At 42.1% G+C, this 19,490-nt stretch overlaps 1 protein-coding gene across 32 annotated transcripts in view; it reads left to right on the forward strand.

Annotated features, from left to right (window-relative positions):
* Window positions 1–19,490, forward strand: part of TNS3 (tensin 3) — a 290,201-nt gene that overhangs the window by 65,286 nt on the left and 205,425 nt on the right. The window lies entirely within an intron of this gene.

Below are 19,490 nucleotides of genomic sequence, written 5' to 3' on the forward strand. Positions count from 1 at the left end.
GCTCGCCCGCTGTCGCTCGCCCGCTGTCGCTCGCCCGCTGTCGCTCGCCCGCTGTCGCTCGCCCGCTGTCGCTCGCCCGCTGTCGCTCGCCCGCTCTCCTGCTGCTTGAGGGGCTAGCTAGGCATTGGTTGTGGGGTAGTAAGCAATTGCTTGTGCATCACTTGTTATATATGTTCATATATATGTATAATCATAATTATTATCCTTTTCCTTTTCTCTATCTTAGTAAATAGTTTTATCTCAACCCACAAGCTCTACTTGTGTTTTTCTTTTTTCCTCCTAATTCTCTCTCCCCCATCCCTCTGGGAAGGGGGAGGAGTGAGCAAAAGACTGTCATGCTTAGCTACCTGCAGGCTTAAATCACAACGTTCTAAAATTGGCATGCTGTTGCTTTGACACTGAGAAGTGGGTGGGAATTTTGACAGAACTTTAAGTACGTTAACTTAATAAGGTGAGTTCCTACTCTCAGAAAATTAAATAGGAAAAGAAAACAGGGGAAAACATATAGTGTAATGTCTAATGATCATAGTGGCCAAGCTGCATCATGAGTATTAGATCACATTTGAGAATACAGTCTGTAGTGAAAGCATGAGTTCTGTCATTTAAGAAAGCTTCAATTAAGTAAGCTGGGCTACAAACGTAACTGCATTTAGATACATTCAGAATCTGAACCCTGTTGATACCTAAAAGGGGAGTTGTTAGCTGATTTTTATGTAAAGTCCCTGTTTTTTTTGTCATCTTTAAGAACAAACCAAACACTTGAAAAGTAGATGCCAACAGCTTTTACTTGCAGTATCATGCTGATGATCTTTGTGTAGCTCATGATAGTTTCTTTCCTTGTGAAGATCTCTGAGACCCTCGTACTCTGTAAGAGATTAAGAATTGCTGTGAACCAAAACGTGAAGGCACATTAGGTCTTACCTATATAATGAAAAATTTTTCAAGAAAATTGTTTTTCTTATTCTGGAGGTCATCTATTTTAAACCAGTGTTAGTCTGGTCCTTGCTTTTAGTGTAAGTCCTTGACTCATGATGAGCATGCAAACTTCCCAGACCTTACAGTACTACTTGAGCTGTCTTCAGCTGCAAGAAAAAAAACGAGGCAGTCTAGCTTTTTTGCATTTTATCCCCTCTCCTGTTTGTTTCATGTGGGCTACAAGTAACAGCAAGCCATAGTCTTGTTGAGATGCATTTCTGGATTAAGTATTGCAACATTGGGTCGTCTTTTTAAGTCAGATGATAGAGGTCAAAAACCAGCCTTCAGTTTCAGACTGGATTAAGTTTTAATAACTTTGTACCTGACTTGCCATGTATAGCTTAAAAAAGGTAAGTAAATAGTTGCTGTGTTCGTATCTAATAAAAAAAACAAACTTCACTGTGCTAACATTCTGCCACTGTAATAGCTTAAATGGAAATGAAAGAAAACCAGCAACAAGAAAACAAACAAAACTCTCCAAAAATAAATAAATCCCACAACATCCAGGAGTTTACAGGAGGCAGTTAAAATGACAAACATAAATTGCACAGCAAGATCAGTAGGAAACAGAATGGTTAAATTTTTCCTGGAAGCTGGGAAGAAGGTGGAAGTAAAGGAGAAAAACAGTCAAAACTACTGCAGTAACAGTACCGAACTACTTTTCTCTTAATAAAGATTTTCCACTGCTGATGTCTATAAGTGGAATGTTTCATGTGCAGGAGAGTTCATTTACAACCCTGTTTACTGTATAGTCATGTCAAGTAAAAAAATGCTGAAGTTTTGCACAAATATCTTTTAAATTTTGTGTTTACAGTCTCTATCATGAAGTGCTAGGAGTCTCAGATACAGTTGTTGGCTGAATAGTTAAAACAAAAATAACAGCAATAGAAAAACCCCACAAAAAAAAAGCCAGTAGAAGATTTTTGGGGCATAGGAAATAGATGAGCAGCTCTTGCTGCTGTAGCGTGTGGCTTATTAGTCTTGTGACATCTTTAGCATGTAACTCATAAAAACAGAAATGTTTCATTTTGCAACTAAAGCCCATTATTTCCAGCTATAGGACTCTTTTCCCCCTTCAGTGAGCCTTCTTATTTTTAATCCTGCAATTAATCATTTCTTTGTGTTACTTTTTCATTCTGTTTTCAAATCGCTGCAGAACTAGTACAAATAGGTCAGCACAACAGTATTGTTAGTGAGGTTATCTCTAATAATCTGGTTAGTGTTGTTAAAACCTTGCTAGCCACGTATGTTTTTTTGTAAGTTGCACAGCTCTCTCTGTCGTGGAACATTCTAGCTGCAGATGTCTTTCTATACCAGGCTCTATCTGGAGAGGAGCCTGTCACGGTGGCCTCACTATGGATTATCAGAACATCCTGATTTGGTTTCTTAATTAACATCGTTTCTTTGGAACCAAACACAGACCTGGGATTTTCTGGAATATACTTGCTGCAGGTAGGAGATGCTACTCAGAAGAGATAGTATTAGACTACTGACTTTTAAATGTCTAGGCTTTACTGAACCTGCTGTACTTCAGTGTAGATCTTCTAGTGGTATTAACAGAAAAGACTGGAATTGGGTTAGTGTTAGGGTGCATGTCAGTGTACAAATCATAGAATGGCTTGGGTTGAAAGGGACCTCAGGGATCATCTAGTTCCACCCCCCTGCTGCTGGCAGGGTTGCCAGGCACTAGATCAGGCTCCCCAGGGCCCTATCCAACCTGGCCTTGAATGCCTCCAGGGACAGACCGTCCACAGCTTCTCTGGGCAGCCTGTTCCAGCACCTCAACACCCTCTCAGTAAAAAAACAAAAACAAAAAAAACCCTTAACCCAACATCTAATCTGAATTTTTCCTCTTTTAGTTTAAAATCATTCCCCCTTGTTTCCCTTGTCCTACTGCTATCTACCCGCTTAAAAAGTAGATATCCCTCCTGCTTTTAAGCTCCCTTTAAGTACTGGAAGGCTGCTATCAGGTCTCCCCTAAGCCTTCTCTTCTCTAGTTGAAAAAGTCCAGCTCCGTCAGCCAATCCTTGTAGCAGGACCCTTGAGTTTTTCTTGGTATGGCTGCTCTTGAGGAGTGCTTCTCCCAGTCTGTACGTGTATCTGGGATTGCCCTGACCCAAGTGCAACACGTTGCACTTGGCCTTGTTAAACATCATCCAGTTCACATGAAACCACTTTTCAAGTCTGTCCAGATTCTTCTGGATGGCATCTCTTCCGTTTTTGTCAACCGTACCACTCAGCTTGGTGTCATCACCCTTGCTGAGTGATCCTGCTGTCTATGTCATGGATAAAGATGTTAGGGAGTATTAGTCCCAAATGGACCCCTGTGGGGCACCGCTTTTGACTGGTGTCCACTTGGACATGGATCCATTGACAACAACCCTCTGGGTGCAGCCTTGCCACTATTTCTGTATCCACTGAATAGTCCAGCCTTCAAAACCATATATCTTCAGTTAGAGATAAGGATGTGGTGTGGGACCATATCAAAAATCTTGCAGAAGTCCATGCTGATGAGATCAGTCGTACTTCCTTGGTCCACCAATGCCATTACTCCATCATAGAAGGCCACCAGATTAGTCAGGCCATGCTGTCTGTCTTGGGTTACCTTCTAGTTTTGTATGTGCCTTAACATCTCTTCCAGGAGCATCTGTTTTATGATATTCACAGGCACAGATGTGAGGCTCACTGGCCTGTAGTTCCCCAGATCTTCCTTTTCCAGTCACCAGGAACTTCACCTGACAGCCATGACTTTTGAAATGTGATGGAAAGTGGCTTGGCAACCACATCAGGCAGCTTCTTCAGGACTCTGGAATGAGTGGTGTTTGGCACCACAGGCTTGTATGCATTTAGCCTCACGAGGTGATCTCTGACTTGCTCTGCTCTTAGAGTGGAAGGGAATTTGCTCCCGAGCCATGCCTGTAAGTTCAGGGACACCAGAGATATGGAAAGCCTGACTGGCAGTGAAGACCAAGGCAAAGAACTCATTAAGTACCCCAAGCCTTCTCCATGTCTAAAGCAGCTGGTTCTCCCCATCCCCAAAGGGGATGCACTCTCCTTTCCTTTCCTTTTCTGACCAATGTACCTGTAGAATCTCTTCTTGTTATTTTTCATATCTTTTGCGAAGTTCTCTTTCATCTGCACCTTCGCTTTCCTGATCTCTGCCCATCTGGACAGTGTCCCAGGCCACATATCACCACTTTCACTGCTTACGCTTTTCGTTCTCTTCTATCAGTTTGACCAGAAGGTACTTACTCAGCTGTGCTAGTTTCCTGACTCTCCTGCTTCTTATCATATACTGGGAGATGGAGAGCTCTCTCTCAGAAAGGTATCTTTAAAGTGCTGCCAGATCTGTACTGTTCCTTTGTCCTTAAAGACAGCTTTCCAGGGAATCTCACCCGATAATTCTTTAAACAACCCAAAGTTTGCTCTCCTAAAGTTCATGGTCCTGACTCTGCTCTTTGGCAGGCCCATGTTCCTAAAGATCACAAACTTGACCAGGCCCTGGTCACCACAGCTCAGGCTGCTTCTGATCTTGATCTCTTTAATGATCTCCTCCACACTGGTGAGCACCAGGTTTAGTAATGCTTCGCCTCTTGTTGCTCTGTCCAGTACCTGAATAAGGAAGTAATTCTCAACAGAATCTAGGAGTCTCCTGGATTGCTTGCAGCTTACCGTGTCCTTTTCCCAGAGGACATCTGGATAGTTAAAATTGTCCCATGAGGATGAGAGCCTTCCAAGTGCGATGCCTCTTGAAGCTAAAGCAAGAAGGCCTCGTCAACAGGCTCCCCTTGATCAGGCAGCCTGTAGGAGACCTGATCACCAGACGTCCTCTATTGGTCTTGTTCCTGATTTTAACTCACAAGCTCTCAACCTGTTTTTGACTTTTTCTCAGAGGCAGCTCTTTGCAGTTTTATTTTCTTAGCATAGAGGACAACTCCCTCACCCCTGCTACCTTGTCTATGCCTTCTAAAAAGCTTGTAGCCCTCAGTTATTGTTCTCATGTCACGCGAATCGTTTCACCACATTTCTGTGATAGCAATTAGGTCATAGTTTTCTAATTCTGCCATGGCTTGTAACTCTTCCTGCTTATTTCCCAGGCTGTGTGCATTGGCGTAGAGGCACTTCAGCCAGGCTAATGACAATGTTATGCCTTTTTATATGCTTGGATTAGATTCTACTTTGTTGTGAATCATCAAGGTCTTAATTGCTGTCAAAAGTAGCTGTAATACCATGTTCCTATACTGGCAAAGCTGAATTGCAAATGTGGAGGGAAAGAAAGCCTCCTTCAAGTACCTGGACCTGTGGTCTAGTATCCTAATCTATAACTTGTCACTTGGAAGGTTAAAAAAAAAACAAAACAACAACAACAACAAAAAAACCAAAACGTGAGTATCAATAAGCTGTGTAGTATCTGTTTTGAGGGCAAATGTTCATTCTTAGTGTTCAGTAAGGTATCAAACAGAATTGCGTCTCTTAGCTGCTTGCTTTATATTACAGAATTGTACAGTGGCTAAGACTGGAAAGGAATTTAAAGATCATCTAGTTCCAGGCCCCTGCTGTAGGCAGGGTTGCCAGCCACTAGATCAGGCTGCCAAGCGCTCTATCCAGCCTGACCTTGCATGCCTTTAGGGATGGGGCATCCACAGCTTCTCTGGGCAACCTGTGCCAGTGCCTCACCACCCTCAGAGTAAAGAGGAATTTCTTCCTAACACCTAATCTAGATTTCTCTTCTTTTAGTGTAAAGCCATTCCTCCTTGTCCTATCACTATAAGACCGTGTAAAAAGTTGGTCCACATCCGCTTATAAGCTTATTTCAGTTACTGGATGGCCACAGTGAGATCTTCTCAGAGCCTTCTCTTTTCCAAGCTGAACAAGCCCAACTCCCTAAACCTTTCTTTATAGCGGAGGTGCTCCAGCCCTTTGACCTTGTTTGTAGCCGTCCTCTAGACCCTCTGCAACAGCTCTGCATCTTTCCTTAGCTGGGGCCCCAGAGCTAGATGCAGTACTCCAGATGGCCCTTAGTAGGGCAGAGTAGAATGGGACAGTCACCTCCCTCACCCTGCTAGCCACCTCTCTTCTGATGCAGCCCAGGATACTTCTGGCCTTCCGGACTGCAAGCACAGAGTGCTGGCTCATGTCCTGCTTTTTGTCCACCAGGACCCCTAAGTCTTTCTCTCCAGGGTTGCTCTCAGTGAGTTCTTCTCACATGTACACATCTGTACATATGTCTGGGATTGCTGCGACCCAAGTGCAGCACTTTGCGCTTGGCCTTGTTAAATCTTGTTTGGCTCGTGTAGACCCAGATTTTTAGCTTGTCCAGATCCCTCTGGATGACTTCCTTCTATTTTGTTAACTGCACCACTCTGCTTGGTGTCATTGGCAAACCTGCTTAGAGTACTCAAAGTGAGGAGGGCCACAAAGATCATAAAGGGCCTGGGAGCACCTCTCTTAAGAGGAAAAGCTGAGTGACCTGGGTCTGTTCAGCTTTGAGAAAAGAAGACTTAGAGTGGATCTGATTAATGTTTATAAATATCTAAGGTGTAGGCGGCAAAGGGACGAGGTTGGACTCTTTTCAGTGGTGCATGGTGGTAGGACAAGGGGAAATGGCCACAAACTGAAGCATAGGAAGTTCTGTGGAGACATGCGTAAGAACTTCTTCATAGTTAGGGTAACAGAGCACTGGAACAGGCTGCCCGGAGAGGTTGTGGAGTCTCCTTCTCTGGAGGTATTCAAGACTCGCTTGGATGCCTACCTGCGCAGCCTGGTCTAGGGAGCCTGCTTTGGCAGAGGGTTGGGCTCTGTGATCTCTAGAGGTCCCTTCTGGCCCCTACCATTGTGCGATACTCTCGATCCTGCTGTGTATGTCATTGATAAAGATGCTGAAGGGCACACATCCTAAGGCAGACCTCTGGGGAACACAACTCATGAGGAAGTGTCGATCTGCCTGAGAGGAGGAAGGCTCTACAGAGGAATCTGGATAGGGTAGGTCAATGGGCGGAATCCAGTTGTTTGAGCTTTAAGAAGACTGAGTTGCTGAGTCCTGCATTTCAGTTATAAAAATCCTATGCACCACTACAGGTCTTGGGCAGAGTGACTGGCAAGCTGTGTTGAAGAAAATGATCTGGAGATAGTAGTTGATAGTTGGCAAAATGTGAGCCAGCAGTGTGCCCAGATGGCCAAGAAAGCTAGTGACATCCTGGCTTGTATTCTGAAATAGTGTAGTCAGCAGGACTAGGGAGGTGATCATCCCCCTCTACTTGAGGCTTGTTGAGGCCATGCTTCAAGTACTGTATTCAGTTTTGGGCTTCTCAATACAAGAAAGATATTGAGGCCCTGGAGCATTTTCAAAGAAGGGCAACAAAGCTGGTGAAGGGTCTGGAATGTGAATCTTACAAGAAGAGGCTGAGGGAACTCGGATTGTTTCTTCAGAGGAGACTCGCTTTCTACCTAAATGGAGGTTTTAGCAAGATGGGGTTTGGCCTCTTTTTCCAGATAATTTGTGGTAGGGTAAGAGGGAATGGCCTTAATGCACCAGGGAAGGTTCAGGCTGGCTATTAGGAAAAATTTCTTTTCAGAAAGTGGCCAGATAGTGGAACAGGCTATCCAGGGAAGTAGTGGAATCACCGTCCCTGGCTATTTTCAAGAAAAGGATAGATGTCACACTGAATGACATAGTCTAGAATGGTCATAGGTACACGTTGGTAGTTGATCTAGATGATCTTGGTGGTCTTCCCAACCTTAACGATTCTATGACTGGTCTCTACCAGGATATAGAAAAGTTGACCACAGAAAATTCGGAAGTAAGACAGTGTGAATAGCCCTTGTCACACTCAAAATGCTGGAGTTTATTGTAGATTACTGTGGTATCACCAGAAAAAAATTTTTAGCAGCTTCAATAAACTATAAATATTTTGTTATTTTGTAGATATGTTATTACTGGTTTTCAGTGAGTATCTTGCATCTGTGATGATGTAAGAGGCAGAACTTCTACTTAATAAAGGTTTTGGAGCATAAGTAAGTCTGAAAAATGAGATGCACTACACTTTTCTGTGTATCTTCATACTCACAGCAGTATTGTTAATTTTCAGGAATTAACACATCTTCATTAGATCAATAGTAATGTCTTTAATGTCGTCTTGTTGGTGTTTTTTAATAATAAAAATAAAAGGGTTATAGAATTATTGTTTAGGAAATATTTTGAAGTATAATAAATTGACTAAATATGGTTCTGCTGCCATTTCATTGTTAGCCAGTTTGGGATAGCTGTTCTTGAAACTGATGCCAGAATCCTTAAACACAAATTTGAAAAGTCTGTTATTTGATGAGAACGTATATGTAGGATGCAGACTTTCATTTGTTGAGTTGAAGAACTGAAGTAGCCTTTCTGACTATGATATTAAGTCCCAGGACTGTTTCGGATACATTTTAAAATTCAGTTACAGTTGGGTTGTATTCCTGAAAAGAGCTGAGTGCTATTTTCCTTGTAGAATTTGTCTGAAGATTGCCGGCATTTTGTAGAAGCTGCAACTGTAAGTTGCTTATATTTTCCTTAACATTGGATGTACTGTATGCTCTATTATTCATATACTTTTGCATTACAGGTTTTTTTTTTCTACCAATGAGGTGTCATTTTCATGATTGTGGTGTAATGCTTTTTTTTTTCTTAGAAGTCTTTGGTACGTGCATCTCTAGTATTCACGACTTTTTGCAAAAACCGTTGACCTACTGAAAAGTAATTAAGCCTCTGTGGAAGTCTTATGGTTGAGGTAATTCGTTTCTCTGGAAGTAACATAAATATTTAGGTTGAGTCAGAAGCAACCGTGGGCTGAGGGGGTGCTACCACCCATGCAGAATAGATAGAATTCATCTTACAACAGCTAATACAGAACTAAGAAATACCAAACAAACTGATCCTTCTCTGTGGGTAAATCTTTAATTTGCTTGTGTTGAAGGGTTCTTTCACTGTTCATGATGTTAACAGCTACAGGGTATGAAAACATATGAACTTTATTGTAAAAAGATGACAGCAGTAGTTCTTTGCACTGTTTTCTGTGATTAGGTCTTTGAAGAGTTGTGATTCTCAAAGCATAGACCTCACTCATTTACTTTTTCTTAGTGTGCCTGCATGCTTCCTCTTCACCTGGTTCATGGTGTTTTCTTGATACCTCACTTTCTTTAAAATGTTTGTGCTTATAATACTTTGTTCTCATACGTATATTTTTTCCATTCCAGAGAAAGGAGGGGGAGTGTAGGAAATAGGACAGCCATCAGAAAATGTAGTTTAAAAGTACTCCTAACTTCTATGTGTAATTGAAAAACATTCTTAAGGTTTGTTCTCAGGATTCTGCAACACTAGCAATAAAGATGTTGGTAGGAATTATTATCTAGAGATTGATAATTAGCTGCTCGTTAGTGATACAAGGTATGCTTTCTTCCAATTGAATGTTAATACCCGCACAATGTTCTGTTAACAGCCTTTTAAATTTTACTTGGTTTTAAGCAAGCAGTTGTGTGTTTATTAAAAACATAACTTTTACTTTTGGTATGTGTACATGTGTTCACATACACACACATTCCCAAATCTATAGACTATATATATACATCTATATATATATGTGTGCATACGTATGTGTATATATATACACACAAAGACTTATGTGTATATATTATCACCTTATGTATGTATGAAAGTGTCTTTATGTCAGTAGAGCACCTTACTGGCGAGTGAAAACTAGCAGTGTTTCTCGAGCAGTTTCTCAACTTTTTAGGAAGATGTAGTTTTGTGATGTGGCCCAGTGATAAGTGCTAGTAAAGAGATTCTATTCTAGTGTTTGCTATTTATTCACTCCAGTGAATCTGTAGGTTTGATTCAGTTGTCCCTTCTGTGTGGAAGAGGTAAAGCTTGCTGTCCCTCACTGAGAGATATATGAGGGCTTCTCTGAAAGCCATGCCTCCTGTTTTATTATTTTGACCTACCATATCAGAGGTGGATGGTGGTGGTATGACAGTAGAGGTTGAACTTTCCCGCTGATATTCCATTCCATTTTGTTCTTGTGGGACAGATGTCAGTAGAGGCCAGTCTGACAAAATGGTGTCTGCATAGAAGTGCATATATAAGCCAACGGTGCATCATTAAATTTGTCCATGTGTAAAAAATGGCAACTTTTGACATTCATTGATGCTTGCTGGACACTTATGAAGGCTAAATGGTGGATGTTAACACAGGCAGTGGGTGCTGTGTTTCAGCAATGGCAATGTGGAAGATAAGCCATGTTCTGGATGGTCATTTGCATTTTTAGAAGCACAGCTCTTTTTCATCTCTGGTGGAAAATACATAGCTAATGGTGGTGACTGTGTTGAAAAATAGTGTTTTGTAGCTGAGAATGTGCTCTATCAAATAGTGCTATTGTGCTCTTTGTAACTTTTGTAGTTTCCGTGGAAATAAGTAGGTGGTATTGCTCCGGCAGGGGGATTGGACTAGATGATCTTTCAAGGTTCCTTCTAATTCCTGACATTCTGTGATTCTGTGTATTACTTTTGGAGAGACCTGCATGCATAAGTGATGTGAAATGCTTTGAACTCTTGAGCTTCTGGTAGATGCCCAGAACAATCTGTCAAAATGAGCTCAGTAGTGTTAAGTTTTCTTGCCCTGGGCAGGGATTTACTAGCAAAATTCAGACCTGTCAGGAGAATGGAATTGGTGCTTGTCTCGCTTGTTCATGTATCAATTTCTGTTCTCAGGATGTAGCTGGAATGCCTGTTAGGAGCATTGTATGGAATTAATGCTTTGACATTCACGTAGAGGCAAAGGGAGGGAATCTTCTTTGTGCTTCTGAGCACAAAGAAATACTTTGTTTGCTTCCAACATTTGGACAGTCAGTGATACCATTTCTGATGAAATGTCTGTTTTTGTCCAGTTTTACTATAATCATTAGCGTTATTAGACAGTGAAGAAGAAAAGGTGATAGCTTAAGTCAGTATAATCCATGAAATTCTGGATTGAGATATGAATAGGATATTTCTGGATGCTGAAGAAGAGTGAAGTCATGTCTTCAAATGAATCAGATTTCTATCCTCAGAATGTTACTAATTTAAGTACTTGGGGAGAAAAAACAATTATGGATTATTTCAGTTAGGGAGCTCAACCTGATTTGTATCTGATTACCTCTTGAGACTTGACTTTGTTTCCTTTCATTCTGCTAAAGATAAGCAATGATCTGTTTTTTTTTCTTCCTTTACTAATGCATGGAGTTTCTGTGGTGTATTTCCTTGTTGTTAATGAGTCTTGCAGTTGCAATTTCAAGTAAACTCGCATCTGACTTCTCTGGTTTCTTTCCACCAAATACAGTAATGTTATGTTACATAAGAGCAGGCAAACCCTCAGGCTTTCTGATGTACGTGGAAACTGGATAAGCTGCATCTAATGTTATCTACATCTTTAATAAGAACTTAGTGTATTGCTGATGACATTCGTAATTTGTTTTTGCATGAACTGGTAGCAAAATCATGTAAGCTGTCATTTTTTTTGTATTTCCTCTTAATATTTTGTATTTAATTTATTTTTGTTCCGTATTTCATCTTACCACCCCAGAAATCTAGGCATAAGCATCAATAAAGAAGATGCATGAATCTTTTCTGTAATGTCTGGACTTCTGGACAGATATGCTACTTTATTCTTTACTTTTTGTGATTGTCTTTTAAAATCTGCAGACTTTAAAAGCACAGTATTACTCATCTCTTTGTTTTTTATTGTTTGTTTCCCTGATGTGCCAAAGGTCTTTAAGTAGGTTATAGGAGAAACAAATACTACACGTGCATATTTTTTAGAGCATTTGTCATCGTCAGTAGGAACTAATTTGTACAGATCTCTGTATGTGTTTCCTTAGATACAGCAAACACACAGCTCTATTAAAGATCATCCTTGAAGTTGCTGAAGTGATTGAGTAGAGGAACTCTTAATAGCAATGTGATGACTAAATTTCTTTGGTAGGAGTATCTTGAGGAAATGTAGATAATTAGCATATCTAGCTAGCCTGCAGGAGGGGAGACTAGCCTTATCTTTAACTGACCAGTTGTAGGCCAGAGGCTGTATCAGGGAAGTGGTCAAGTGATTAAAAAATACATTTAAAGGACATGACCAAAATTGTGGAGTATTCTAGCTCTGTGAAAGACCACCTAGCACCTAAACTTGTGCAACTTCATAAGAAATCAGTATCTCATCTTTGTGTGTGAGATTGGCTTACTGCACACGGGGCAACAAATCTACCTTTTGGACAACACTGTTAGCCTTTTAAAGTCTCACAGTAAATCTACTAGTGAGGAATACATATTCTCGTAACATGCTGTTTCTGTGCATGAAATCATGTAATGAATTTAGGCATACTCCATGCTGTCATGTGAGAAAATGTTTTTCCTCATTAATTAAAAGTCATCCACCACATGCTTTGAGGGTGATAGTTTTTGTAAGGGATATGTGGTTATCAATTGTTATTAGTGCTATTAGAGTAGTGCATTTGTACAAACACAAATTTTTATGGTAAAGAATATCCATCTCATTAAATGGTATGAGTAAAGAGCTCTTTCCTAACTTAGACGTTGAAAAACTAAGCCAGCGTACTGTGTACAAGACTATTTAAGAAAATAGGTCGAACTCTAGGGCTTATTAACCTGAGAAGTCACTGGAACATAAGGGATTTTCATTAAGCAGTGCACTTCATTCTGAAATGAGTATGTATTTGCTGAGCTCACGTCTTGGTAGTTGCATTTTTTTCGGGTGAGACAGGCTGTGGAATATAACTACTTGTAGAAGCTTTGAGAAATGAGCATGTCTTTCAGCTTTAGTGGTCTAAGGTTAGATACAGTTAATCTTCCAGGTAAACCTCTGTGGGGGGTCTCCTGCTTACGGATCTTGGGGATTGAATAAGTAAATTTTTCCTGAATTTACAATGCATTTAGTTTACAGTATTACCCAAAGGAGAAACAGTGCATGGAAAAAAAACACACAGAACTTTCAGAATAAGGAAAGAAGTGCATATAAATGGAAAATCTCTTGAAACCTGCCTGTCAGATTCTAGATATTACGATATTGTGTCATATCATTGATCGTCCAGCTACTTTTTAAGTTGAGTGCTGTTTTCTAAATTTAATGGTTCAGCCTTTCCTGCTGTTTTATCAGCAGGAAATTAAGAGAAAGTATTAATCTCTTTGAGATAATTTTGCAGCAATATGCAAACTTTTTTCACAGTAAGAAATTAAACTCTGAGGAGACATAGTCCCTTGTGAGTTCTAAGTCACTCTGTTTTTCTTAAGTCTCTGGTACTGCAGATATCACTAAAATTCACTGGGTTCATTGTGAACAACTTGGACTTAATATCTGTGCAGCTGTAATGATAGATGACAAAATTGTTAGTCCATGAGATTTAACCAGACCTATGTTATCGTAGGGAAATAGAATGCACAAATTTTCTGAGGCAAACAGCTCCAGTGCAGGTGTGCTCTGCAGCAGAGTGGAAGATCATGGTGTGTGAGGCAGGTCCTGAAATGAAGGAGTCATCAGGGTGAGGAGAGGGTTGCCCAGAATCCCACAGTTCTTGGGACAGAGAGTGGGCTGACAAGGTGTGGGCAGGGCTAGGTGCAGCAGTGTTAACACCCTTGAACATACAAAGGCAGCCCCTAGGAAGTGTAGTGACCAGGACAGGTAAACAAGGTGTGGTATTGCAGTACGATGTGATGCAGCAGTTTTCACAGGCGAGGAAGACAGGGAAGGCATAGTCGCCCTCCAGAGTCGAGATCAGCTCCCCTTTATTTTTGCTGAGGCATGTAGCAGTGAAGCATGAAGCAGTATTTTCCATCTACTGACATATCAAAAGGTAGCTTATCAGATCATCTTAGTTTGCCATTTTCCCTGCGTCACGGGTACATTCTTTGGTCAACTAGTCCCTGTTCCTTCGGGGAGGGGGGCCTTTCTCGTTACATCTCATATCCTCGCAACCGCCTATTACAACAGGTATCACACTGCATATTCGAGACAACTGGGGGATTAGGCCTAGCAAGCATAGGTTCATGGAAGGTAGGTCCTTCTTGACCAACCTGATCTCCTATGACTAGGTGACTCACCTAGTGGATGAGGGAAAGGCTGTGAGCGTAGTCAACCTGGACTTTACTAAAGCCTTTTATTCTGTCTCTCCCAGTATTCTCCTGGAGAAACTGGCAACTCGTGACTTGAACAGGTACATTCTTTGCTGGGTAAAAAACTGTCTGGATGGCCAGGATCAGATAATAGTGGTGAATTGAGTTTAATCTGTCCGGCAACCGGTTCATGAGCCGTTTTCCCCTGGAGTCCATATCTGGATCAGCTCTGTTTAATATCTTTAATGGTGTGGATGAGGAGGTTGGGTGCACCATCAGTAAGTTTGTAGATGGCACCAAGTTGAGAGAAAGTGTTGATCTGCCTGAAGATAGGAATGCTGTACAGAGGGCTCTGGTTAGGCTGGATGAATGGGCTGAGGTCAGTTTTATAAAGTTTTATGGGACCAAGTGCCTAGTCATGCACTTTGGTCACAACAACCTTATGCAGCACTACAGGCTTAGCGCAGAGCGGCAGTAAAGCTGTGTGGAGGAAAGGAATCTGTCGCAATGCGCACGCCGAAGTCACCCGCTGTACCAATATGGTTATCGCGTAGTGCTTAATTTATTGCAATCCGACTACAACATTTATAGAGCATCAGGTAGGCATCGCGCACTACAACACTGCTAATTGGACAGCGGATATCATCACATAGGCATTCTTGCAGTTAGATAGTGGATAGCAGTCCCATAAAGCACAACCTGGAGGCATAGATGTTCGACCATGCAACACAGCAGCTGTTCCTCATTTCAGGTCTCCAAGGACACTCCAGAGATCACTTGAGCATGTTCTAATAAATATGCCCACTGTCCATCAAATACTTCTCCACAATTCCCCCTTTTTTAAAATTTGTTAGCAAACTATTACTACTCTATAAAATAATAGCACTAATCATCATAATAATATAAACATCATAACTCAATCAAGGCCTCGATTGACAACATGTTAAACGTAAGAAAAAATACAAGGCAAACATAGCATAATGACAAGAAATACTGTTAAACCCAGAATAAACACTTGTTTGGCCCATGGCCCAAGTTTCTGCAACCTGGAAAAGAATCCCTGAGGGTCCCCATTCTGTGTGTACCTGTAACTGATTAGAGAAAATCTTCAACTTTTGTATACTTTGATATATTGATTTTTGAATGATCACTAAAATTTGTACAACACATGTTTTTAGAGTGCTCACAGCCATGCCTTTGGACTAGTAGAAAATCAATGGTTGCACAACTTCGTAGAGTTGCATGTTGGATAGAATCGATACTAGGGGGCAAGCGTGCTAGAGCATCACTAGTGGCATTACTTTCCTTAGCTGGCTAACATCCTAACTTGGTGACTGTGGCTAAAGCTGAGTGGTGCTGTTTCAGGGTATGTTTGGATCTGAGAGACAGGATGTCTCAGGAGCAGAGACAAGCAAACCATGCACTCAGAGCTGCACAGAGGGTCATGAGTTCCAGTCAACATACACACACACACAGGCATCCATTCTAGATAATCCCGTAAGCAGGAATCAGAAACTTCCTAAGCTAGTGCATTATGATTTACCAACCCTTGAAAGGTGGTGAACCACCGGAAAGGAGAGAGAAGAAACACGCTAGCGGTGGATGCGATAGGTAGTGCCAGCGGGGCGTCCCCTGCTTCAAAGTGCACTTCTCCTCTCTCACCCACCACAGACTCTCTCCTGCTTTTATTCTTCTCGGGTCTGCAGGGTTTCTTCCATTTGTACACTGCATCCGCGTGGCCAGTGCATTATACAGAGCCCAAGTGGAACACCTGTTCACAGAGAAAAATAAACTACCAAGGTTAGCTCTCTCTATGAAACAAAATATTTGCAGCTATAGACACAACTATCAGTTCCCTTAAAACTATCAGAATACTTTGTTCTATCCCAAGATCATTCTTCAGTGAGAGGCATTTGGGCCCCTGATATAGGTGCCAATTGAAGGGACCATTGAACTAAAAATCTGTTGGGCAATACTCCAGAATCCTATATCAGAATCACATGTGGAATCAAAGTAAGACAGCATGCGCCTTTGTCTTGAGTGATGCATGGTCATATTTTTAATGACTAGTGGGATGAAAGGCAGTTAATCGTTCTATAGTACAGGGTCATCCCTCTGCCTGGGATTCCTTTCCAGGTTTTGCCTTCACAAATTAAGAAAAGGCTAATTGATAGGCTGATAACATCATAACCAAGAGTTACTGATAATGAGGTGGTAAAATTACACTAAAAGAGCTATTCCCATAAATTCTAGCACTGGTAACATCAAATCCTGTTGAATTCACATTTTATCTACTACTAAAATAGAAGCAGCACACAGTAACCTAGATTATGCCTAATAATTCTAATTCTTGAGGCTGCATTGCTAACACAAGAAAATCACCTACTTCGCCATACCATTACTAGGGTTGTTATTATAATACCATCCAGTGGGTAGTGCAGCCATTTTTCATCACTCACTATAGTATTTATAATACAACAAATTACAAAACAATACCAATAAGTAAGAAACACACAATCCCAGTTATTTTCTGCCTTGAGATGAGGCCGAATGTATAATGCTGGAGCCCGCGTAGGGCCAGTCCCTGCAGAAACACAAGCATATCCACTACCCCAAGGTAAGGGACCTTCCCAATGCCCTGTGGCCATATTCCGAACGGTAACCATTGGCTGTTCCTTGAGCGCTGGGGAGACCCCAAAATGACGATCCACTCGAGTTGTACCTGTATGATCTCTATCCAAAAAATTCAGCACCAGCAAAGCCTTACATAATCCTTCTTGTGGTGTGTCTCCCATATTCCCCCCCCCTTTTTTTTTATTAAGAATAGATTTCAGTGTTTGATGAGCACACTCAATGATATCAGCTGTGTGGTTGCCTACAGTTAAAGGACCAGGCAGCATAGTGTGAGATTGAATATGCATAGTAAAATAAGGAATACGGTGAGAGACATAATGCAAAACTCGCTTGAACTGCGCAAACAAAGCAGGGTTGTAAACTTCCTTAAGAAAAGATCCTTCAGTCTGCTGAATGACACCTGTAACATACAAAGAGTCAGTTATTATATTAAGCTTTTTCTCTGCAAAAATTTGAAAAGCTTGAGCCACCACAGCTAGTTCTACAACTCGAGGTGACCCATTGATGATATGCACATCTGACTGCCATCGGGTAGCAGTCACACGCCAGAGAACCACTGTTCAGTGTGTCTTGCTGGAGCCATCTGTAAATACAGTAACAGCATTAAATATTGGAGCATGTGAAAGTAAAACATTTGTAGTACGGAACAGATCACGCAAATTATGCAGTAACTGATGTTTGGGGGAGTGAGTGGAGATTTGTCCAGTATAGTCAGCCATAGCAGTTTGAAAAGCGAATGAATGCACAAGAATCCAATCTAAATCTTTTTTAGTAGCGGGTATGTAGATGCAATCAGGGTCAAGAGCTCGTAAAATTTGTAGACGATGTCGACCTCCCTGTATTAACATAGCAAACATCTCCAGTCGTGATGTAATAACATAGTAATAACAGAGCTGTCACTGATTGCAACCAAAAGATGATACGTAAAGGCAGACTGAATTCCATCATATTTCACGGAGCTCCTTAGCTACGTCACTGCCTCATGAGGCAGGCACTCCCACCGGGGGGGCTGATTTGCACGATACATCACAGGAAAGGCTGGCAATGTATCAGTATCACCCTGTGATATTACTTCTTTCCTGCACTGTTCTAAAGCACTGTAGTACGCTGTAGAAGAGGCGACATTTTTCCTTCCCATCCCCTTCAAATTGTCATCAGGAGGGAAAAAATCCAGTTCGTCCTCCGGATCTACTTGACTAGGATCAAAAAGATCCTCTAGTTGCGGTCTGTCCTTGTCTTTAACAAAATTACATGAGGGCACCAGAAGTGGAATGGGAAGCGGCATCTGGGCGGGGGGTGGTGGAAGAGTCACGGCGAGCGGCAGTGGGGGGATGGAAGGGGTGGGTGGGTTGCGGAGGGCGGCAGCGGGGCAGGGATGATTCGGAGCGGACTGCGGCTGCGGGTGCTGCGGGCGCCTCGCAGCAGCGGCGGTGGTGTTCTCCGAGGACCGCACTTTTTCTTCTCCCCGACTGGGGGAGGGGTTGGAGTCGCGGATCAGGTCCAGGCAGGAGCTGCTTTCCTCATCGAAGGGTAGCAGCAAATAGTCGGAAGGATTCGTCCTTCCCTATTGAACTTGTTTGAGCACTTCCGAGATAAAACAGGTAAAAGCTTCGCAGCTGTTTGATCTGCAGTAGTTTCAGCATCCCAGAGTCTTATGCCAATTTTGTCCCAAACTGCCCCATCAAAATAAAACCCAGTTTTCGGAAACTCATGGATGTTTTTGCTTATCCATTTAAGAAAAGTACCTAATGCTGAGGTAGATACAGTTTGATTCTGAAACTTTAAAATTTTCTGTAATACTTAGAGATTTACTTGTTGCTCCTTCGTTAGAGAGCTTCCCATAGTTCCCAGGCAAAACTGACTCAAACAGTCACGATACTTTCCCTTTCTCCGACGGCTCACTCGAACCCTCCTCGGGGTCTAGTTGTAGCAACCTCGCCACCGCCATAGCTACCCTGTGCTCTTCCTTCATACTCTTAAGTGCATTAATCACCATCCTCCACGTAACTCCTAACTTCTTATAGTCCTTAAAACCATCCAGGTTGGCTGCCCACAACTTACCACCCACCAGCTTCCACTCCGCTATGAAGAATACCATCTCCACATCTTTCATGCAGCCCTGAGCCTTAGCCCAGCTCAGCAACTGCTCCAAGTCCTTTGATTGGAGTGCTTCACCTCTCTTAGAGAGAATAGCGAGAAGGAGCCCACCACTGAACTCTGCTCCATTCTCTCCCAACCGCCTAGGGGAGCGACCCTTTCACCCCGGCTGGGCCTGTGTCATTGCGCCTCCAGTTCTGTCTCTCAACAGCTCTGAGGTCGTTCAGTGGTCACCCCAGCATCAAGCCACCGTTGTCCCTGTTCAGTGAAGGACCAGAACCCTCTCGTCCCTGTTCGGGCACCACTTGTCACAACGCGCACGCCGAAGTCACCTGCTGTATCAATATGGTTATCGCGTAGTGCTTAATTTATTGCAATTTGACTACAACATTTATAGAGCATCAGGTAGGCATCGCGCACTACAACACTGCTAATTGGACAGTGGATATCATCACATAGTCATTCTTGCAGTTAGATAGTGGATAGCAGTCCCGTAAAGCACAACCTGGAGGCATAGATGTTTGACCATGCAACACAGCAGCTGTTCCTCATTTCAGGCCTCCAAGGACACTCCAGAGATCACTTGAGCATGTTCTAATAAATATGCCCACTGTCCATCAAATACTTCTTCACAGGAATCTGGTGATGTTGGTCAA

Source organism: Numida meleagris, unplaced genomic scaffold (genome assembly GCF_002078875.1).
Source record: "Numida meleagris isolate 19003 breed g44 Domestic line unplaced genomic scaffold, NumMel1.0 unplaced_Scaffold218, whole genome shotgun sequence".
NCBI classification, from domain to species: Eukaryota; Metazoa; Chordata; class Aves; order Galliformes; family Numididae; genus Numida; species Numida meleagris.